This window comes from Mauremys reevesii, linkage group 12 (genome assembly GCF_016161935.1).
Source record: "Mauremys reevesii isolate NIE-2019 linkage group 12, ASM1616193v1, whole genome shotgun sequence".
In the NCBI taxonomy this organism is placed as follows: Eukaryota; Metazoa; Chordata; order Testudines; family Geoemydidae; genus Mauremys; species Mauremys reevesii.
Window position 1 is genome coordinate 30,817,372 of NC_052634.1, and position 23,340 is coordinate 30,840,711.

At 53.0% G+C, this 23,340-nt stretch overlaps 2 non-coding genes across 2 annotated transcripts; both read right to left on the reverse strand.

Moving 5' to 3' along the window:
* Nucleotides 1-19,402: 19,402 nt before the first annotated feature.
* On the reverse strand, nt 19,403-19,588 carry LOC120376420. The gene has a single exon (XR_005587299.1). It is a non-coding gene; the product is annotated as a U2 spliceosomal RNA (small nuclear RNA).
* A 1,464-nt stretch (nt 19,589-21,052) lies between these two features.
* On the reverse strand, nt 21,053-21,246 carry LOC120376519. The gene has a single exon (XR_005587380.1). It is a non-coding gene; the product is annotated as a U2 spliceosomal RNA (small nuclear RNA).
* Nucleotides 21,247-23,340: the final 2,094 nt, after the last annotated feature.

Here is a 23,340-nt window from a genome sequence, read left to right on the forward strand (position 1 = left end):
TAACACACAGTCAGCCTGTGGAACCCTGGGGCACCTAGGATCGGCCACTGTAAGAAGACAGGATACTAGGCTAGATGGACCATTGATCTGACCCAGTGTGGCCATTCTTATGTTGGGTACTTGTGAACTGGGGTGTATGAGCACCCAGGGCCCTCTGTGGAGCTGCCCTTCTCCTTCTATGCTCTCATGTTTCGTTGACTCCAGCCTTTTTTTCTATTCAGCATCAGCATCAGCATCATTGTAAACAAGCTGCCCTCACCTCCTGTCCCCTCCAAGGACCAGTGTCCTGTGTAAATCACTGACCTCTCTCAGCACTGACTGCTCCTCCATGTCCTGTGTTCCTCCCTCTGTGCTGATGGGACCCTTCTCTCCAGTCCTTCCTCATCAAGCAGCTCAGTGGATGGGAATCTTAGAGTCACCCTGGTGCTTTAGGAGCAGAAACCCCCCCAGAGCTTCCACGCAATTGGCACTTTGCCCTCACTGCTCAGGACTGTAATTTGTGCAGGGAGACTGGCTGGGCCACATGCCAGCTGGGCATGAGCAAAGCAGCAGGGGTGAAAGGCAAACGTGGGGCATGAACCCGGGGCCTTATACATGCGAATCAGGCACTGTACCACTGAGCCACATCCCCAAACAGGCCTTCTTTGCTGACTGTTACGCTCAGAGCCTGCCTCTTTCCAAGGCATCCAGTGGCTTATAAGCTTCATGGGAAACCCATCCCCCCAGTCATGCTCTCGTGGAGGTTGCTGGTTCTTAGGGGTCACTTTGCAGCAGGGCCAGATTTGATGTGTGGGGTGGAGAGAGTGTGTGCACCCTGGACTCAAGGTTAGCTCAAAAAAAAAAAAAAAAAAAGAAAGGCAAGGGAAAAACTGCTGGCTGGGAGCTAAATATGCAGGACAATGGGTTGGGATTCTTCTATGCTCAGATTTGTTATGGAGCTGGCAGTCTCCCAAATGATGGTCTGTTCCTTCCCTGAAAATGCCGGCTAACCCTCTCCTTTTCAATTTAAAGCTCCATGAAAGGAAAAAATAATGAGGAAGAAAGCATAGAAGCTATGGATGTAAAGAAAGGACTTGGAGTGATAAAAGACCAAAGGAAGGAAAGTATCAATGTTTCTGCCTGGTTTTAAACCAGGGATCTTTTGCATGTTAGGCAAATGTGATAACCACTACACTATAGAAACCAGCTGCTGTCAATTTTGGGGCCCTTTTCTAAGGCTTTCTCAGTAGCCGCTACACCAGCTGATTTGCCTTTGAAGAACAGGGAAACAAAGGGCACCAAGAACTTATGTTTTTTGGATGAGCCAAGAAAAGGGAGCAGCATTGTCCCCCTCGGGCAGCCCCTGTTCAATTCCAGGTCAGAAAGCAAAACTCTTCTGCAAGAATATCCAAAATATATTGTGTTTCACTTCACTTCATAAGTACAGTTGTGTGGCAATTAAATGATGACTCTAAAGTTTTTATAAAAGCAAAGAACATTAAACAAAATAGTGTGGGAAATACGGATGTATCTGAGAAAATGGCTTGGAATGAAGGAAGACAAAAATTGATGGGTCGAGAGAACAGGCCCTGTTTCCCCCTGGTTTGGAGCTTCTCTCACAACTACTGGAATAGAAAAGCTAAGCAAATGGGGTTCTATTGTTGCACAGGAGATTCAAGTGAGGCCATTTTCTCCAGATGGTCATGTCAGCAGTGGGATTTGAAACCACGTCTCTATGCAGATACCAGAACACCCAAGAGATAGGAAAAAAGTGTCGTGAAACTAGCACTTTCGACCAGTCCACCATCCTCCTGCTACAAAGACTGTGACTTATGAACCCTAGTTTTTGTTAATAATTGATGAACTCTTTAGGGCGGTCGAGTTGGCACATCTCTTTCAAAAATGGCCATCTACGTGACCAGGGAGAGGCGGTTGGCCAATGGAGACTCCTGCGACTGTGGGGCTTGTTTCCGATCCTTAGTACGTTCACGTATCCGGGCAGAGTTCCTCTGGGCGGCGTCCGCTGGCTTCCTTGACGCCTTCGAGGAGCAGTGGGCGCTGTCCGGGGTTCTCTGCTCGGTGTCACCGTCAGGCTCCCTTCTTATGACCCTTTGACCGCACTCCTGTCCCTGTTCTTTTATTAGTTTTCCCCCGCAATTAGTGGGTTTCTGAGGCCCTGTGGAAGCTCCCCTTAGGCTGGGGGGCGGGGGGTTCCGTTAGCATGGGGCGGGCTTTGCCCGCCCCGTTTCCCAGAAACCCAATAGATACATGGTCTCTCTCTCACACACACACTCCCCCCCCACCCCCTTTGTTCTCCTTGGCTATAATGCAATCAGAATGCTTCAATGGAATTATTTCTCTAACATCCCATCATACCAAATAGGAACTCCTGGAGACCTGCTACAGCACAGCTGAATTTTAGACCCACTCACCCTGACCTAAAGTTACACGTTTCCTGGAGCTCCATGAGTTCTGTGGTGCTGTACTCTCCCTGCTCGTGTTTTAAGTGAACAAAAGATGGGTGCTGGCATTCTGAGACAGTAATGGTGAACCTCAAAATCCTGCCCTGTGGGCCAGGCAGTTAAGCAACCAGCACCCACAATCTCTACCATGATAGCATCCTGTCTGGGAACAACTCACTTACCAACAGCTGGGGTGTGAAATCCTCATTTCTTTGTTGTTCTATCACTGTAGTCCCCACTTTCCTATTGCTTGTCTGTATAATCTCTGTTTGGTGCTGTGATTCTTTCGGTATGCTGTATAATTAATTTGTTGAGTGTAAACCAATTAAGCTGGTGGGGTATAATTGGTTAGATAATCATGTTACACTATGTTAGGATTGGTTAGTTACATTTCAGTAAAATGCTTGGTTAAGGTATAGCTAAGCAGAACTCCAGTTTTACTATATAGTCTGCAGTCAATCAGGAAGTAAGGGGGGGGAAGGGGAATGGGAATTATGTTTTGCTAAGGGGAGGAATAGGAACAGGGAAGGGGAACAGGGACACAGGCAAGGCTCTGTGGTGTCAGAGCTGGGAAGGGGGACACTGAGGAAGGAAATTGGAATCATTGCTTGCTGGAAGTTTACCCCAATAAACATTGAATTGTTTGCACCTTTGAACTTCGTGCATTGCTGCTCTCTGGTCACGCGAGAAGGACCAGGGAATGGGAGGGTGTTGGGATAAACCCTCTAACAAGTACGTCTTTCAGGGTGTGAAAAACCCCAGAACCAGTATAATTAAGCTGACCTAAGCCGTGGTTAGATAGTGCTAAATGAAAGGAAAGATTGTTCTGTCAATGTAGCTATTACAGGAATGGAAAACCACTCCCCTCACTGTAGCAACTGTCTTCTCCAAAGTGCTACAGCAGTATTTTAAGTGTAGCCAGCCTCAGAGTGAGACCAGATCTGACTCCAGTTTGGCTCTGTGGATGCTCAGGCACTAAGACAACAGTAATGACAATATACTGCAGCTGTAGCTGGCAGGATTTGAACCTGTGTGGAGAGACCACAAAGGATTCCTCATCCATTGCATTAACCAGGGATAGCTGATTATTTTATCAAGAGCCAAATTTCTTGGTCAAGGTCTAGTCAATGTCTAGACACCAGAGAAAATGATAAGAAGAATATAGAAAAATTTTGCAGTGACTATAGGCATAACTATGATGATTGTTTCGTGTTTCACTCTATATATTTGGCACCACCGCCTTTCCCTTTAGTCTTGTAGTTTACCAAGGGTAAAACTAAACATCTCTTCAGATACCAGGGAGTGTTTGTGTTCATTTCTGCTAGCTACACAGAGGTTTGATGTAGCGGCTTTCAATCCTCCAGCTCTGCCAGGACAAGTAACATTTCAGGCTGTCACAGAACTGAAGAGGGGAGATTATTTTTTGACAGGTTACGCCTCCTCTTAAAAGTTTTTGTCTGGCTGGCAGCCCTGGTTCCCAAGTCTCTCCTGAGGGAAGAAGGTTTCTGTGCAAAATACTAAAACTTTTAACAGAGAGGAGGGAAAGGCGATGGCCACATGATGGGGCCAGTATGTACCACAACATGGTTCTTTTATGTGGGATGGCTCTGAACACTGACTGAGCTCCACTCCCTTGTGTTTGAAGAGATGTTTAGTTTTGCACTTGGGAACCTGTAAGGCTGAAGCAATGTTATGGATGGTGACACTACGATTGAAGGGTTATTTAATGCTGTAAAAATTGTTAAAAACTCTTAGCTTAAACTGGAACTGCCTGTTATTAAAGGCTGGTTTCCCCATGTCAGTTCCATAAGCTCTGCTAGAAACACCCTGGGTTCTCTTCTGCCTCAGTGGGAACTGGAGGGAATCGTCCCCTGCTGCCCTTGGCGCCAGGCTGGTTTTTCTGGGGAGGAGATGTGGAATTGATTTGTTTGCTGTTGAGAAAGGAGCCAGGCCAGTTCTCAGGGAACGAGAACTCCCAGCATCTTCCCAGCCCAGCCCAGGCTGCTGCCCTGTCCCAGCCTCTGTTCCCCCGGGGGCCCTGCGTGTTTGACTCTAGAGCAGGCCGGGAGCAGCAGCTGAGGCAGAGGACAGCCTGGGCCAGGCAGATGCTAGGAGCAGAGCACCAGAGGCCTCTACTGGCTCCCTCCTCAGCAGGAAACAATCGGTCCCCACCCGCACCCTGGGACAGCAGCCTGGCACCAAGGGCAGTGCCCAGTGGGGGTTTCTCTTTTTCCTCTTCCTGGGGTGAGCAGGGACCTGGGGGTGTTTCTAGCAGGGCAGTTGGAACAGAATTGGGGAACCAGCTTTTAATAACAGGCAGCTCAAGTTCAGACTAATTTATTTACAATTTTCTTTATAATGTAAAATAATTCAAAAGTAAACAGGCAGGAATGATTGGAACTATTTTCTCCCGGGCATAGAAAGAAACGGCTTTTTGGCTTTTCATGATCCCGGAGTCAGGTTTGTTCACTGTTCAGAAGCAACGTGCTCAGAAGCCTGTTGTGTTTCATTTCTTAGGTTCTGCTCCCATCGTGTAGTCATTTCCTTCCCCTCCTTTCTGTCCAAAGCGCAGAGCCCAGTTCCTCCAGGGAGAGAAGGACGTCTTTCTTCTTTCCTTCCTCAACAGCCCCCTTCCTTGGAGAGCCCCTTGCTGGGGTCTGGGTGGGGAACAGCCGTTTCTGAGGATTAATTTCACACCATATTTGGTGTTGATATATAGATTTTACAGCCAGACTAGATCACTAGGTACCTCTGCTCTGACCTGATTCAGAACAGAGTCCAGAGAATTTTACCCAGTGACTCCTACAACCACCGCAAGATCTTCTGGCTGAACGAGGAGGGTTCATTCAGAAAGTCATCGTGTTTGGATGTAAAGGTGGGAAATGATGGGGAAATTGGCCCCTCTTTCAAGTTTAAATGTTGTAACTTCTACATCTAGACCGGGGTGGCCAACCTAAGCCTGAGAAGGAGCCAGAATTTCCCAATGTAACTGCCAAACGTGCACCTTTGTATGCAACTGCTGAGTCAGTTGTGAACCTTCCCATCATTATCATTATCCCTTCGAAATGATGATGGTGATGGACACTTGGCTCTATATCCCAGTGTGCCCTGGACATCTACAGGCTGCATTAGCCAATCCAACCATTCGGCACTTGCAGATGGGCACCTCTGTATTGTGCCTGAGTCTTGTACAGCTATGAAAGGCTGATAGATGCCGATATTTTCTTGTCTTTTTAACCTGCACTAATACCAGGCCAGGCCAGGGCTGGGAAGAGAGACAGAGCAGCAGGTTTCCCCGTTTCCCACTCGCTTTTTCTTGACTAGCTTCACCTCTGCACCAATTGGTGCTTTTCCTATGTGAGCCTGGCTAGCTGAGTTGGCAGAGCATCAGACTTTTAATCTGAGGGTCCAGGGTTCAAGTCCCTGGTCAGGTGATAAACTGCTCACTATGATTGTAAAAATCTGACTTTCTGGAGTCTTCTTTGGTGTTACTCTTTCTCTTCAGAATTTTCCTTTCCTAAGAAGGGCCTTTGGGGGGGGGGATTGAAGGAACAACTCCTTGACATCCCCTCTGTCCTTGCAGCCTGGAGGAATAAAGGCCTCTGGGCATATAGCATGTTCCTCCCCTGCACACACACACACACACAGAATATCCCTAAGGAATTAGAATCACCTGCTGCCTTCCCCTGTCCTGCTGGATCCCCAAATGAAGATGCTCTTCAGCCCAAACCCATGTCCCCTCTTTTCCCAGTGCCCCTCAGACCCAACCCTCAGGCCCTCCTATGCTCACTGCTCCTCACTCCCAACCAGAGCCTGCTCCTCTTCACCCTTCTCCTCTGTCCCAACCCACAGCCCCCTCCTATTCCCAGCGCCCCTCAATCCCCACCCACAGGCCCCTCCTCCTCACACTGCCCCTCAATCCCAACCCACAGCTCCCCCCATCCCTCCAGCAGCAGATACTTCAGACCCCCTCAGGAAGATTTTCTTGCAAGGTTTCATGTCTGAGTCTGCATGTGGATTTCACAGTATGTTGGAAATAGGTTGGGTTGCTTGCCGAAATGATCACTGGTGGCTGGTGTTGGATTCCCAGTCTCCATGTTATAGGGGCAGGAGAAACAAAGGGTTGTTATCCTTGATGTGTGAATCAAGGACTCAACCCTGGGTGTAAACTAAATGAGCTGCCCAGAGATTCTGGCAGCCACAATGAGCATTTGGTGCGAGAGCCCAGACCTGTCCCTGTCCCAGAGGGAGGGGGTCACCTGCAAGGGGCTTGGACCACTGACCTATCAGCTCTTAACTCCCAAACTTTCAGTAACTCTATTATCAGTGCCAGTGAGTGTAATTTAAACCATAAGAAAAACCACACTGGGCTAGACCAAAGGCCCATCTAGCTCTGTATTTTATCTTCTGACAGTAGCTAATACCAGGTGCTCTAAAAGCATCTCAACAGGGCACCACTGGGAGTTGAACCCAGCATCTCCTGTTTACAAAACAGGTACTTTAACCAGCTAAACCATGGTGCCTGCCTGTGGCTAAAGTAAAGTGTCTGCTCACACCTGACTCCCTGCATCCCCACCTGGGCCCCACAAAGCAGAGCAGCAGGTGAGGTTTCTCTTGCAAGCTGTGTGTGTGTGTGAATCTTTGGCCAGGTCTGCACTACAAAGTTATTTCAGCAGAATTATATTGCTCAGGTGTGTGAAGAATACACTATGCTCCCTCGGTTGGCACTGCAATGCCACATCTGGTGACAAAACTGCCCTGTTTTGGTGACCAAATAAAACCACTTCGATGAGCTTTTTGCAGCAAACTTAAAGTGACAGAGTGTCAGTGTAGACGCTGCTGTTCAGTATATCACCATAACTGGCCTCCTCCAGTATCCCACTACGCCCTCTGTGAACTCGCCTGCCCTGCATTCCTGCTACAGAGCCATGGGCCCCTCCCCTTTCATCGCTCTGGGAAGTTCTCACAGCTGAGCCTGCTGCTCTGCTCCGGCAGCCAGGAGCAAATCACTGCCGTGGATGCTGCTCTCTCCCACCCTGCGAACACAGAGCAGGGTGGCGGGAACTTCCTTACATGGGGGGGCACTGGCATCCGAACTGTGACACCCCGCCAGGACACCCCTTCCCTAGAGGAGGCTCTTACCTTCTAAACAAGCCCTAAAAGGGAAGGAGAAAACTCAAAAGAGGTTCCTCCTGGCGCTCACGTCCGTGAACCCGAATACTCTCTCAGGGCTTGGCTACACTTACAAGTTGCAGCGCTGGGAGTTACAGCGCTGGTCATGCAGCTGTGTAAGGGCCAGCGCTGGAGTGTGGCCACACTGACAGCTACCAGCGCTGCAGTGTGGCCACACTTGCAGCACTTTCCAGCGCTGTATTGAGAGGTGCATTGTGGGCAGCTATCCCACAGAGCACCTCGTCCCATTTTGGCGCTGAGTATTGTGGGAAGGGGAAGGAAGTGTGCGGGTCATTCCGCTTCCTGTTTGCCAGCGCCCCGTGGTGCATCGCTTCACATCCCAGCATTCACTCTTTCCGGCAGCGTTTGGCGCCATTGTGAGTGTCTTTCTGTTACTCTCTGTGAATCGCGATTTCTGTGGCAAATGGAGCCCGATCTGCTGAGGACTCTGCTGATGAGTGTCACCAGCACAACACGTTTGGCAGTCGAGCTATTCCTTCAGCTCCAAAGTGACAGTGAGGAGTCCGACGATGATATCAATATGGATTTGTCTGCCGCGTGTGACACTACAGTGCTTGCGGCATTCACGGAAATGCTCAGCACCGTTGAACGCCGCTTTTGGGCTCGGGAAACAAGCACTGAGTGGTGAGATCACATCGTCATGGAAGTCTGGGATGATGAGCAGTGGCTGCAGAACTTTCGTATGAGAAAAGCCACTTTCATGGGACTGTGTGCTGAGCTCGCCCCCACTCTGCGGCGCAAGGACACAAGATTGAGAGCTGCCCTGACGGTGGAAAAGCGGGTGGCTATTGCCATCTGGAAGATGGCAAATCCAGACAGCTACCGGTCGGTCGGGAACCAGTTTGGTGTGGGAAAGTCGACCGTGGGAATCGTTTTGATGCAAGTTTGCAAGGCAATTAATCGCATCCTGCTAAGAAAGACCGTGACTCCGGGGAGCGTGCAGGACATTGTGGATGGCTTTGCACAAATGGGTTTCCCTAACTGTGGAGGGGCGATAGATGGGACGCATATTCCTATTCTGGCCCCCCCAACCTGGCATCAGAGTACGTTAATCGTAAGGGGTATTTCTCTATGGTTCTCCAGGCGCTTGTAGATCACCGCGGGCGTTTCATTGACATTTACACAGGCTGGCCTGGAAAGGTGCATGATGCACGCATCTTTCGGAACAGTGGCCTGTTCAGGAAGATGCAGGCAGGGACTTTTTTCCCAGACAGGAAGATCACAGTAGGGGATGTCGAAATGCCCACTGTGATCCTTGGAGACCCCGCGTACCCGTTACTGCCTTGGCTCATGAAACCCTATACAGGGAAGCTTGACAGGAGCAAGGACCGGTTCAACTACAGGCTGAGCCGGTGCAGAATGACTGTGGAGTGTGCTTTTGGGCGTTTAAAAGCTCGCTGGAGATGTTTGTATGGGAAGCTAGACTTGGGGGAAAGCAGCATCCCCGCGGTTATAAGCGCTTGCTGTACCCTCCATAATATTTGTGAAGGGAAGGGTGAAACATTCAGTGAGGCATGGACCACCGAGGTTCAAGTCCTGGAGGCTGAATATGCACAGCCAGAGAGCAGGGCTAATAGAGAGGCCCAGCACAGGGCTACAAGGATTAGGGATGCCTTGAGGGAAGAATTTGAGGCTGAAAGCCAACAGTAATGTTTGCTGCCTTGCATGGGAGTGAATTGCACTGCTTACACTGTTATTCTATTATCCATAATAATAATATGATTTGCAGTGCCTCTTTCTTCACTGGGCTAAGGTATCTTTCACTATCTGCTATAATAAAGACTGTTTTCAAAGCCAAGAATTGTTTTATTGAAAAGAAAAAAACTTCCTTGACAGACAGACAGACACACAACATTTCATTAACACAAGAGGGCAAGGGAGTGGGTTGGTGAACTGTACAGTCACAAGTTTGCATATGCCCTGTCTGGATTGCTGTTTAATGAATCCTGCACTTCAGGGTTCATATACTGCATGGTGATGGGGGTTGAATGCAGAGGGTAAGGGTGGTGGTAGGTATCAGGGCTGGTTGGGGAACGTACAGGTGTTGGAGGCAGCTGGTGGTGGTAAGAGCCTGGATGCTGGGGAAAGGTGGTTTGAGCTGACATTGGGGCACAAGGCACAAAGGACGGGGCGGGTGGGGGAGTAGCACGGTAGTGCTCTGCTTGCATGGAAACGAGTGACTCTATAGACTCCGCTTGGCGCTCCAGGATGCTTAGCAGCCGCTCCATGCTTTTCCTCTTGGCCACTGCATTTCTCTTGCGGGTCCTGCTTTCTTTCTCTCGCCACTCCTTCAATTCTTTTCTCTCTGTAGCAGAGTGCTGAAGAACAGTTTTCAGCATGTCCTCTTTGCTCTTTCGGGATTTTTCTCAAATTTTGAAGCCTCTGTGATGTTGAACATCTGGGCAGTCCAGTAGTCAAGGTCACTGTAGAAACAGAAATGACAACATTTAACACGGGCAGCATTGTATCCACTATCTCCAGACATGAATTGTTACACTGAGGGAGTTCTCACTTGCAAGTTCTCACTTGCATTCTTTATCCCAAAAGGAAAACACAACAGAAGCCACGAAATGGTGAGTGAGGAGTGTTTACTTATATAGGAGAAGAGGGGCTTGAGTGAGAGGGGAGCTGGTTGCTTCGGTAATCTGGAGTGCTAGAGGGTTGAGTGAAGATGCAGATGCAGGGTGATCTTATCTCCTATCTCTTCACTAAAGAGTCTCCCAACATTTTTCACAGGACTTAATCCTGGAAGATGTTTCCCTACTGCGAGTCACTAGGAACAGCGGGGGGCTCTTTTAGAGCAATGTGGATTCCGCCCGGGACCCTATGCGGCGTGCCTGTGTTCAGAAATGGTCCCCCCCCCACTGGCCGAAGAGTGGCGCGGACGCGTCACCGTCACTGGGACAAGGGACACAGTGGCTCTGCCTATAAACCTGCGCAGGCATATTGCCCACGCTCTGGATGAAGCTTTGCTGAGATAACTGAAGCAGATTACCGACGTGATAGACCACATCAACGGGCTATTCCACATCTAGACGCTGCCATGCATGCATCCATAACCCCCCTTCCTCTCCAGAAACATTTCACTTCAGAAAATAAAAGCCGCTTACCGGTAAACCGCTCCTCTGCTTGTCCTTCTGCAACTGCTGGCTGCTGCGATTGGGTAGTTTCCTCCTGGCTTGAGAAGAGCTCCTGGCTGCATGCCTCCAGGGAATCTGCGGTTTCTTCCCCCATCCCAGGAGCTTCACTCGCGGTTTCCTCTCCCCCCCGTGCAGCCTCCTCCTCCTCCTGTCCCCCAGCCTGCTCAGAAGTGTCCATCGTTATCCTGGGATTGGCAGTGGGTCACCCCAAGTATCTCGTCCATCTCCCTGTAAAAACGGCAGGTCGTGGAGCAGCTCCGGATCGTCGATTCCCTCTCGGGCTTTGTAATAGGCACTCCGCAGCTCTTTAACTTTCACCCTGCATTGTACTGCGTCCCGATCATGGCCCCTATCCAGCATGGCCCTTGATATCTGCTCAAAGATATCGTAATTCCTACGGCCGGAGCGCAGCTGTGCCTGCACAGATTCCTCACCCCAAACACTGATGAGGTCCTGCACTTCACCAGTGCTCCATGCTGGGGCTCGTTTGCCGCGTGGAGGCATGGTCACCTGTAACTGATTAACTGATTAACTGATTGCACTCCACACCTGGCTGCAGCAAACAGAAAGGAGATTTTTAAATTTCCCGGGGCATTTAAAGGGCGGGTCACCTGAGGCAAGAGCAGTAGAGTGCAAACTGATGTGCAGAGTGGCTGAACAGGAATTCTGGGATAGCTCCTTATTCCCTGGAGGACAGGTAAAGCGCTGGTGAGTGTCCACACCTGCTGAGCAGCGCTGGTGTCACCAGCGCTGCACTCCTTATACCCCTGCCGGGATGGGTTTTCAGCCAGCGCTGCAACCAGGGAGTTGCAGCGCTGGTTGTGCCCTGCAAGTGTGGACGGGGTGTTGGTTGCAGCGCTGGAAAGCCTCCACCAGCGCTGCAACTTGTAAGTGTAGCCAAGCCCTCAGTCCTCAAAGAGAGACCTGGAGAAGGAGACTTGCTGAAGCAAAGCCACAGGGGTCTCTGAGGTTTCCCTGGCCCCTCGCCCCTGTCCTGCCTGGCTGATGTCAGCATCTCTCTGTGAGGTCACCACCTCCCCACCACCTTTTACTGATAGTCTGAGGTCCTGCAAAAGGCCTTTGTGATGTCACTGCCTGTCATGGCCTCACAGATCGTGCCCACTCTTGGCTCTGTGGGGTCCATGGGGGGTGCCCCTTTCAGTGCGACAGCCCTTCGCGGGGGTCCACTCTCTCTCGGGGTCAGGCCCCTCCACCTCCTGGAGCCGCACCTCTCTGAGCCTTAGCACGTCTGTCTCTCGCCATGGGCCCCTCAGGGAGTCCACGCGCTCGGGACCTCCTGGGCCTCCTCACCCCCGAAGGGGTTGATGCCCCCTGTTCTCTAGACCGGAGTGACTCTCAGCCAGCATAAAACAGGAGGGTTTATTGAGAGTTGAACACAGCACAAGAAACTCTCAGGGCCTCAGGCCTGGCCTCCCTCAGCCCAGCACATCCCAGTCCCCCTGCAGCCAGGTGGGCTCTGCCTGCTTCCCCTCGCCCCGAGCCCCCCTGCTCCCCAGCTGGGCCTCCGATATCCCCGGCCCCAGGCCCCACCTCTGTCCATTGTCTTTTCTCCAGGTAAACAGGGTTGCCTGGGCCTCCTCCCCTCTCCGCCCCCCTCTGGCTGGAACAGGTTGGTCACGGGGTCCTCTCCCCGCAGCCCATTGTCCTCTCACTGGCCAGAACTGGCTGTGACTCCTGAGCTGGGTCTCTGGGTCACCAGTCGCTGGGGTCTCCATCCTCCAGGCCATCAGCCGGGGTCCCAAGTCCCTCTCCGATCCTCTGTAACAACAAACTCCCTCTCCCCTCACCTCGTTAAACCAGTAACACCCGGGGACACTGAGTCCCACTCCCTGTGCATGCGAACCACTGGAAAACACAGAAAACCCTAAGAAAATCCCCCACTTCATTAAAGAGCCCAGCACCTCTCCTCCTCTGGGCACCTAGAGCAGAGGCGGCTGGTGCTGACAGCTCCAAGGGAAGCTTAAAAGCCACAGAGCAACTGAGGTCAGGGCCAGAGGAGGGCAGGACCATGCCTATGTGTGGCCTTCAGACAGGCACAAAAACACCCAGCCAGCCTGCTCCCTGCCATGCCAAACACCCACTGAAGGTCACCTGCAGACCAGCATGTGGGGAGGCTGCTGATGCTTTGTGGCCAACATCAGAAGATGGTAGGAAAGCAGGGCCAGCCCCCCTGGTGGCACCTCTTACCGTTCCCACTCTCCATGCTCACTTTGGCAGTGGGGCAGGAGATTTTTCCCCAGCTGGCAAGAAGCAGAGAAACACCCAGGCTCCATGTAGCAAACCCCCTCAAGCACAGGGACAGGCGCACACTTGGAAGAGGGAAACTGCTCCACACTCTAGCCCGGGCAGCCGCCCATTTTCTTTGGCAAGTCAGGAAGGGCAAAGGCGAGACTGGAAGCACCTGGGGCTCATGCCCCAGCCTTTGTGACCCCCAACCCCCCACTCCTTCCCGGGGCTCTAGCTGAAGCCAGAGCGGCCAAGAAGAGGTTCCAGCCCTGAAGGGAGCAGGACGTTCAGCACGAAGGTAAAACTGCACAAGCACAACCACGAAGGGACTCGAACCCTCAATTGCCTGATCCGGAGTCAGACGCCTTATCCATTAGGCCACGTGGTCACACAAAAAAAGGCCCTCCAGGCACTTCTTTGGAAAAGGCCGACACTGACGCATCCGACAAAGGGGGGATTCACCCACGAAAGCTCATGCTCCAATACGTCTGTTAGTCTATAAGGTGCCACACGACTCTTTGCTGCTTTTGCAGACACTGTGTTTCTCAGGTCAGCTACTGAGGGGGGGCGAGACTCTCTGGGCACAAAAAGTCAAATTCCCAGTGACACATGAGACTTAATTATCTGGAGCCAGGTGCAGGGCTTTGGCAGGGAGGCTCAGGCATGGGGGACTGGGGTGCAGCGGATGGACCGGCTGTCTAGGTGCAGAGATTTATTCTCACTGAGGAGGAGGAGGAATCCTGCTGACAGGCAGTGGCCAGGGCCGCTGCAACCACTAGGTGAACTAGTTGGCCTCCCAGGGTGCCAAGTGGTTGGGGGCACCAAAAATCGCACTCAGGGTGGGCAGTGGAGTGGAGGTGAGCTGGGGCAGGGGGCTGGGAGGTGCAGGGGGAGGGCTGCCCGCAGCAAGTAACGGGGGGGGGAGGGGGCGTGCAGGGGAACCACTCCCTGTCCCAGCTCACCTCTGCCCCGTCTTCTCCCCTGAGCACGCCGCCCCCACTCTAATTCTCCTCCCCTCCCAGGCTTGCCGCACTAAACAGCTGATTGGCACCGCAAGTCTGGGAGGCGGGAGAAGTGGAGCGGCGCCGGCGTGCTCAGGGGAGAAGGCGGAGCGGAGGTGAGCTGGGGTGGGGAGCTGCTGCGGGGGGGCAGCCCGGCTCTTCCCCATGGCCCCCGCCCCTCCTCTGCCCCAGCCCCGCCCCGCCCCCCCCCTCCGCCCCTGCACTCACTGCCTGGTAAGTGGAGTGACACAGCCCCAGCCTGGTCCACTCCCCTGGCTCCCAGCCACGCTGCCGGCGAGTGCTGTGGGGCGGTTCCCCCCCCCCCAAGCTTGGGAGCCAGGGAAGCAGAGCAGGCTGGAGCCCCAGGCCTCCATGGGGGGAAGCAGAGGGGGGCTGGTCACAGGCCTCTGTGGGGGACGGGGGGCTGGCTACTTCCTGCAGGAAGTGGAGTGACCTGGCCCCAGCCTGCTCTGCTCCTCTGGCTCCCAGGCTTGTGTTGGTGTTGGCTGGATTTGTGCGGGTGTTTGTGTATATTAGCAATTGTGTGTGTGTGGCTGGATTCATGCATGTGTTTGTGTATGTTTGCAATTGTGTGTGTGTGTGTATGTGTGTGCGAATGCTCTGCTGCCTTCTGCCGGCGCGACAACTGTTTCTCTGTATGTCACAGCCCCCATACCGTCGACCTCGATGGTGATTTCCCCATCTTACAACGGCTGGCTGGCCTAACACGTCTCCCCTCTGCGGAGTGTGGCAGGGGCTGCAGCTCACCCGCTGTGGGGCAGGAGTGCCAGAGTGCGGGGTGCTGGGCTCCAATGCACCTGGAGAGCAGCTCAGGTGAGGCGGGCAGGGTGTGTGGTGTCCGTTCTGCGTTGCCTGGTGCTGAGCCATTGCACAATCCCCAGCCACGCCGCATAGCGCGCCCCGAGATGGGGCAGAGGGCCAAGAAGATGATCCAGCATGAGGGGATCATTCTCATTGGTAGCTCTCCAGTGGCAGTGAGTTCCACAGGTCTTGGCACATGCTGTGTGGGGCAGGAGGTCCTTGTGTTGGGAGCAGTGGGAGTGAACTGTGTGCAGTTGTGTCTCTGAGCACGATTGCAAATATTATGGTGTGAGGGGGTGATTGTGAGTGCGGCTGGGGGTGTGATTGTTGCTCTCTTTGGGGTTGGGCTCGCATGTCCCTCTGGGTGTGTTGTGTGTGAGTGTTCTTGGGATTGTGTGAGCCCCCTTTTGCGTCAGTGTGTGTGTGTGTGTGTGTGTCAGTCAGTCACTTGCTGCAGGATACAAAATCCTGCAAAGCCATTTCCTACTGGTTAGCCCAGCAACACACTGATACAAACAGTGTCACAGTCTCTCTCTCTTACACACACCCCCCCCCCAGAGCAGGGCTCAGCCCCACCAGCAGGGGCAGCAGGGACACACACGTCTCTCCTGGGCCAGCCTGGACAATTTCCCATCACGACCGGGCACAGCGCTGGTGCCCCCGCACAGGGCGGGGCTCTGGGGCGGGCACAGCAGGGGCGGGGCTTTGGGGGAAGGGGCGGGGCAGGGCTCTGGGGCGGGCACAGCAGGGGCGGGGCTTTGGGGAAGGGGCGGGGCCGGGCTCTGGGGCGGGCACAGCGGGGCGGGGCTTTGGGGCGGGGCAGGGCTCTGGGGGCACAGCAGGGGCGGGGCTTTGGGGCGGGGCAGGGCTCTGGGGGCACAGCGGGGCTCGGTTCAGGCCGGGCGGGTCTGTCTGCGGGTGTTTGGAGCCGGGCTCACCCGGGAGGGGGACGGGGGGGGCAGCGGGAGTCGGGGGTGACACGAGGGGCGCCGGGAACACGTGGATCCAGCCCCGGGCAGAGCCAGACCCGGCCCCGCCCGACCAGCCGCTGTGCCGGGGTGAAAGGGGCGGCGGCGCCGCACGTTCCTGCGCGGGGCAGCGCCACACCCTGCACCGGGGGGCGGGGCTCTCTGGGGGCGGGGCGGGGATGAGGGGTTGCGCTGGGGAGGTGTCAGGTGACCCAGGGACCCGCCCTCACCTGGGCTGGAGAGGACGGAGGCGCCCCGGGGCAGGCTGGGAGTTGTAGTTCCTGGCTCGTCTCAGACCGGAAGTGACGCGCAGATTGCTCAGGCCCCGCGCCCCCTCCCGGTGCACTCTGGGAAGCGTAGTTCTCTCTCTCTCTCCAAAGGGCAGAAGCAGCGGAGTGAAAGGGCTTCACCCCTCCCACCCACCCCGCTGTGACCCTCCTGCCAGCCCCGCCCCCAGCGTCCCCTCCCCACCCTGTCCGCTCTGCCCAGCCTTTCCCTTCGCCCCCGCCACCCTGCCCCCTTCCTCCTCCTCTCACCCCACCCCTTCCTCCTCCTCCTCCTCTCCCCCCAGCGCCCCGCCCCTAATTGCCTCCAGCCCATTTCTCCATGGCTGGGCCCCACGTTCCCATCCCCCCACTGCCCCAGTCCATCCCCAGGGTGTGAGGTTCCTCATCTCCAATCTCTGCTGCCCCCCAACCTGCTGGGTTCCCCTTTTCAGCCACTGTGGGGTCCTCCAACCCGCCCCCACCCATCCACTCTGGGCTCTAAATCCCACATTCCCACAATGCACCTTGGTAACCCCACCCTCCTCTACCCCTAATCCCCCTAGTCCCTTCCCTTGGGTCCTCCTGGACACCCCAACCCACAGTCCGGCCCCCACATACATCCCAGTCACTCATTCACACGCTGAGCTAGTTCTTCAGGGGCCCCCACAGCCCCCCAAACTCCTCCATCCATGAGCCCCGTGGGCCTGTGGCTGGGAAGTGAGGGAAGCTCCCACTCTGGCTGGGCTGGGTGTGGGTGTTGATCTTTTCCTGGCTTGTGTGTGCAGAGCTCACAAAGGCTTTTTGCTCCCTCTGTCCTCCCCTTATGCAGCCCAGGTGGGGAAGGTGACCTGGATGCAGGGAGCCCTGATGTCGCTCCTTGCTCCCCCTCACAGCCCCCTAGGGGGGCACGGAGGAACATTGGGGGAGCAGTAGCCGCTCATCACCGCTATCTCCCCCTTCTCTTCCCCTCCCTCCCCCCATGCTCCTATGCCGGGAGGGAGCAGGGAGAAATCTGGGCACCACCCCAAGCAGCACTCCCCTGCCAGCCGGGAGCAGTTTCTGACTTTACACCAGCAGCACACACCTCTCTGCTACCGTACAGCACCGCCCTTGACCACGGTACCCCTGGGCAATTCCCTGGTGGCACCCACCCCTAAGGCTGGTCCTGGCTACGGGCTTCAGAGGGAGTGACCAGACCAGGCGGCCATGGAGAGCTTCAGCCCCTGTTCTCCCCTCCCAGCTTCTAGCAATCAGAGGCCAGGGACATGCTTCCATGCTGATGACAGGTACTGCTCCATAACGATCCAAAGTACCTTCATATTCCTCATCTGAGTCAGATGCCACCCACCGAAGATTGATTGTCCTGTCTAGTGGTTCAGGTTCTGTAGTGTCTGCATCAGAGTGTTGCTCTTTGAGGACTTCTGACAACATGTTTCACACCTCGTCCCTCTTGGATTTTGGAAGGCTCTTCAGATTCTTAAACCTTGGCTCAAGCGCTGTAGCTATCTCTAGAAATCTCCCGTTGTATCTTCTTTGCGTTTTTTGTCAAATTTATAGTGAAAGTGTTCTTAAAGTGAACAACATGTGCTGGGTCATCACCCACCACTGCTATAAAACAAAATATATGGCAGAATGTGGATAAAACCATGGAGCAGAAGACATACAGTTCTTCATCAAGGTCTTCAGTCACAAATTAACACATTATTTTCTTAACGAGCGTTATCAGCATGGAAGCATGTCCTCTGGAATGGTGGTTGAAGTATGAAGGCATATGGATGTTAGCATATCTGACACGTTAATACCTTGCAATGCTGGCTGCAAAAGTGCCATGAGAGAGCCTGTTCTCACTTTTAGGTGACGTATACAAGACACGGGCAGCATTATCTCCAGTAAATGTAAAGAAACTTGTTTGTCTCAGCAATTGGCTGAACAAGAAGTAGGACTGACTGGACTCTAAAGTTTTACATTGTTTTCTTTTTGAGTGCACTTATGCAACAACAACAAAAATCTACATATGCAAGTTGTACTTTAATGATAAAGAGATTGCACTACAGTACTTTATATTTTACAGTGTAAATATTTGTAATAAAACTATATATAGTGAGCACTGTACACTTCGTATTCTGTGTTGTAATTGAAATCAATATATTTGAAAATGTAGAAAAACAAAAAAAATTAAATTAGTATTCTATTGTTTAACGGTGCGATTAAAACAGATTAATCATGATTTTTTTAAAGTTAATTGTGTAAGTTAACTGCGATTAATTGACAGCCCTAGATTTGAATGTTTCTGTCCCATGCAGGACGAGCTGGAATATCCATGTGCAGGGAAAGAGCCTGGGGGGAATTGTGCTGGGAAATTATTTCCTGTTCTGACATGTCCCCAGTTGCCCTTTTTGCCCTAACAGGCTGCAGCGCAACATCCATGTTTTGCTCCAGCTCATTTGGTCCTCCCAGGGGCAGGGGAAGGGAAATGGCTGCAGTGGAGCCAGTTGAGGGAGGGATGATCAGGGAGTTGCTGGCGGGTTCCCTTGGTGGGGAGAAAGGGCCGTAAATACATAGAGGGTGGGAACTTCCAGGAAGGTTGGTCTGGGTGGGAGAGGGCAGGAAATCTCCAGGGTGGGGGACAGGGTGTGACAAACCTGCTGGGATTTGTTTACTGTGAGGCTCCAGCATTTCTCAAATGTGGCCACCAGGGGCTTTAATTGTGGCCACAGCGTCCTGGGCTGTAATTGAGGGGGAGTCGGGGGCAGCAAAGCAGCGACTACTCCCCTGGGCTGCCTGCAGGGGCTGGTCCCTACCCCCTTCCGGAGTCATAAACACTGCAGGAGCCGGCAACCAGTGGGAGTTCCCCACCTTCCTGCGTGCGGTGGGGCTCAGGCTTCAGGCTTCTGCTCTGGGATGGTGGGCGACAGGCTCAGTCAAGATACATGGAACGTAGGCTGGGTGGGGAGAAGTCTGTGTAACTCATCCAGATATTGATATACATGTGACCGCGAATATTACCAATCTGTGTGTCCCCCCCCCACACACACACAACCCCCCCCCCCACAACCAACCATCTCCCAAACAGACCCTCAGTCCGGAAAACATTCATCCCTCGTGTTGTTGAAAAGACTCACAGCAAATAGAAGAATTTCAGTTTTTAAAGAAACCCACAGCTGTAGACTCAGAAAACACTCCCAAGAAATTTTAACAATATGTTGTTATGAAGAAAGTGCTAAAGATACCTGATTTTTCAACTACTTTAAAAAAAATCTTCTCAAATCAGCATCTTTAGAGTGAAACTTTTTCTGCTTTTCTAACCAGACAATTCTCCCCAGAAGGAGAGGCACTGGTCCTGGAGACACTGCAATACCAGGTCAATGCATGGGGTGGACAGAGCAAGCTCCTATTCCAACCCCTTGTTTCAAAAATCAAAAATAATATACAGTCCTCAAATAAAGGACCTATCAGATATTAAACTGATAAGAACAGATTTAAATTTTATTAGAGAATATTTAAAATAAACGATACAAAGTGTTTGAAACGTCAGTTATTGTGTCATTGGGGGTAACATACAGGTTGTGGGGGGATGTTAGCATTTCGGTGTTAGGCAGCATATACATATACACAGTCTGTCATGTCCCCAATGCGGGGTATACGGTGGGTGAGTTCAAGGTACAGCCAGCAAGCAGTGAGGGCACATCACTCATACAAACAGGTTATGGATAGTCGTGGGCATGAGTAAATGAGCGGACTGGGTAATGGTGATAGGGTGCCCCTCACAGGGCAGAGTTCAGTTTGGTTGGTTCAGGGCTCAGGGGATAAAGTCCAACAGGGGAAGTTTACAGGTCTCTTCCCCCTTGCGGGTGCGTGGAGTCACGCCGGCTCACTCTTGGTATTGACAGTGGCCAGTGACGTGCTCTGTGTAAATGTCTCTGGACCACCGAATAGCGTCCGAGACCATTAGGCATCTCATGAGCCGCGCGTAGCGACGGCCCACCCCACAGGTCCGCAGCACGTGCTCATTAAGGGGGTCCCAGGCGCCCAAGGCCCCAACGATCAGAGCGTCGGTGTAGACCTCGTAGCTCTTTGCTCGCAGGGTGTCAGCCAGGGGAGCGTACTTTTCGAGTTTGCGGGCTCGGGCTTGGCGGAAGGCCGTGGTCCTATTCTCGAACGGGATCGCTACCATTGATCTTAGCTCAAAGAGCCGAGAAGCGATGCTCGGGCTTTGCGGCACGCGCACACCCCCTGCCCCCACCGCTTTCTACCTCGCCGGGGCGAGCACTCAGCCACGCAACGAACACCGTAGCGAGGTAACTCTAAGTGAGGCTCACTTCCCTAAAATGACTCCAGTGGAAGAATTCAAAGCAAGAACCCTGGACACACAATTCTGTTAAAAAAAAAAAAGAAAGAAAAAAAGAGACAGTTCCCTGTACGCTCCTCCTTTCCACAAAAACCCACCCACAGCCCCCGAGCCGCTCGCGCACCCCCCCACACACTTTTTTTTTCTTTAATTATTTTCCTTGAGTCACGCTAGGAATGTGACTCAAAGGGCCACAACCTTCCTCCTCTTCTGCTCCTATGAAGTAGCCCTCGTCTGGGCAAAACATTTACAGAGACTGTTTCCTAGGTTAAGAGGGTGGCATTTTCCCAATGGGAAAAGGGATGGAAATTTTCTCTTCTGTGGGGAGACGAGGGAAAGAACGAGCCAAACCATGCCATTAATTCTGGAAGGTATACTAAAGAGAGCAGTTTAAGAACCTACACAGAATAGACTAAGAAAGCAGCTGTTTAACTGACCTACAAACAACGACAAAGTAAAATCTGCAAGAGCAGCCTTTCAGCTCAGAGGCTTAATCATAAGATGTAACTAATAACTGATGAAAGAGTCACAGATGACTCGAAACCATACTCTTAGTACAAACCAAATGGTAACACAGACAACACGACTTTTCTTCGCTGCTCTTCAACCACGATATTCTCCCCATAGGGAGGCCCACCGTTCCTGGAGGTTCAGTGCCGCAATAACGGGGCGCTGTGTGCAGTGGATGGAGGAAGCTGCTATTCCGTCTCCCTATTCCAAAAAATCAGTGTAATAGCTAGTCCTGAGATAGAGGAAGTATCAGTTATTAAAGTGATAAGAACAGATTTAAAACTGTGATTCCAGCGAATGTTAAAATGATCTAAACTACAGGTTAATAAAAGTATTTCTAGTCCTCTGCACAGAATGCTTAAATTATCCCCAAATCGCAAGTTTGGGTTTAAAAAGTCATAAAAGGCACATCATCCAGTATCTGACACTTGGTGAAATCTCAGTCTAGAACGTACAACCATTTTGGGGGTTGTGCCCTGCTTCTCAACAGTCTGCCCTGAGGTTGCCACTCACAGTCAGGAGCTACTCCAGATGGCTCAAGCCCCTCCCTCTCATGGATCAGTAACTGGTTAGCAGATAGGAAAGAAAGGGTAGGAATCAAGAGTCAGTTTTTACAACTGAAAGGGGTAAATAGCAGGCTTCCAAAGTATGAGACGAGACTACAGACATTAGGGCTTGTCAGCTTAGACAAGAGATGACTAAGATCCCTATAGGATACAGGACCGGTTCTCAACCAGGTGTCTGCCAAAGGAAACCTGGGCTCGACCCACCTCCGCGGGCCACCAAGCCTGCCTGCCTGGTTTGCAGCAGGGGAGGGGCACAACAAAAAATTGCAGCATCACTGCAGAACACAAGAGAGAGCTGTCCCTCTGCCATCATCGGTAAGGGTTGCCTCCCAGCCACAAACAGGCAGCAGCTAGTCAAGGAAACACACACCACCGCTCTGTTCAAGGCACAAAAGTCCGACCCCCATTCTGCTTTCTTCCCACGACATGAGATAACAATCTCACAAAACTGGGGCGGAAACGCATAATGGTTACTCTCTAGGAAAAGCTGTGCTTTTGCTTTTGCTTTTACTTTTGCTTTTCGGGAGCGGGGAAGCAGAGGGAGACAAAAGATTTATACCATCTGAAGAGAAACCAGAGCAACCTGCAGAGCAGGGGCGGCTCTACAAAGTAGGCTGCCCCAAGCAGCGCAGAGCGCTGCGCCGCCCTTCCCCAGTCCCGCGGCGGGTCCCCTCTTCCCGCGGCTCCGGCATCCTGGGAGGGCGGCATTTGCTCGGTGGAGCTCCGCCGGCATGCCTGCGGCAGGTCCACCGGAGCCCGGGACGAGCGGACCAGCCGCAGTCAAGCCTGCGGGAGCTCAACCGGAGCCGCGGGAAGACGGGACCCGCCACAGGCATGACTGCGGCAGGTCCGCTCGTCCCGGGCTCCGGTGGACCTGCCGCAGGCATGCCGGCGGGAGCTCCACCGGGGCCAAATGCCGCCCTCCCCAGGATGCCGCCCCAAGCGGGCGCTTGGCCCACTGGTGCCTAGAGCCGTCCCTGCTGCAGAGGCACTGCCAGGGGAAAGGCGCCTTCCGCTCAACTCGGAGTAACTACACCTGACAGCCCCACTAAACCTCTCCCTTTTAGAGGAAATTTAATTGAACCGATTTAAATGCCAAATTGGAACCGGGGACATTGGGAGCAAAACCAGCCCCTTGAGCAGCGACTCGCTTCGCTGCACGCAATGCACCGTGGGTATCGTGGGTATGGAAATGAGAGTTCCCCGCCGGCCTCCAGCGCTCAAAGGAGTCTTTTCTCAGGGCTGCGTTCCCCAGCTGGGCGGAGATTGGGATGCGAGGGAGCGGGAAAGCTGCTCTCCTGAGACAGTCCCGCTGACGCCCAGGCGCATGGCGGAGGGAGCCGGGCGGGAAGCCAGAGGGCAATCGGGCCCCCGCTGGGTTAGCAGGCTTAAAACCCAGGAGCAGACGCATACACCTTGCAAAGGAGCAGGAGCCGGGATCGCGAGCAAGTGTCAATGTAGGGGGGAGGGGTAGCTCAGTGGCTTGAGCATTAGCCTGCTAAACCCAGGGTTGCAAGCTCAGCCCCGGAGGGGGGCCCTTTAGTGGGGGATCGGTCCTGCAGTGAGCAGCAGGTTGAACCTCCTGGCAGCCTCTGATTTTACTAAGATGATGGGGGTTTTTTTCATTTGTTTGTTTGTTTGTTTTTAAAAGTGTAGGCCACAGAGTTTAGGCGTAGAAGTTTCTGGTGGTCAGGGAATAACGTACAGATTGTCGAGGGGGTGCAAAATTCAGTTTAAGATCAGGTGGCGTAAGGAATACATCATCTGCCATAGCCCCGATTGGGAGTAAAAGGTTAACGGGTCAACGTACAGACACTGAGATAGGAGGGTAGGTTGTT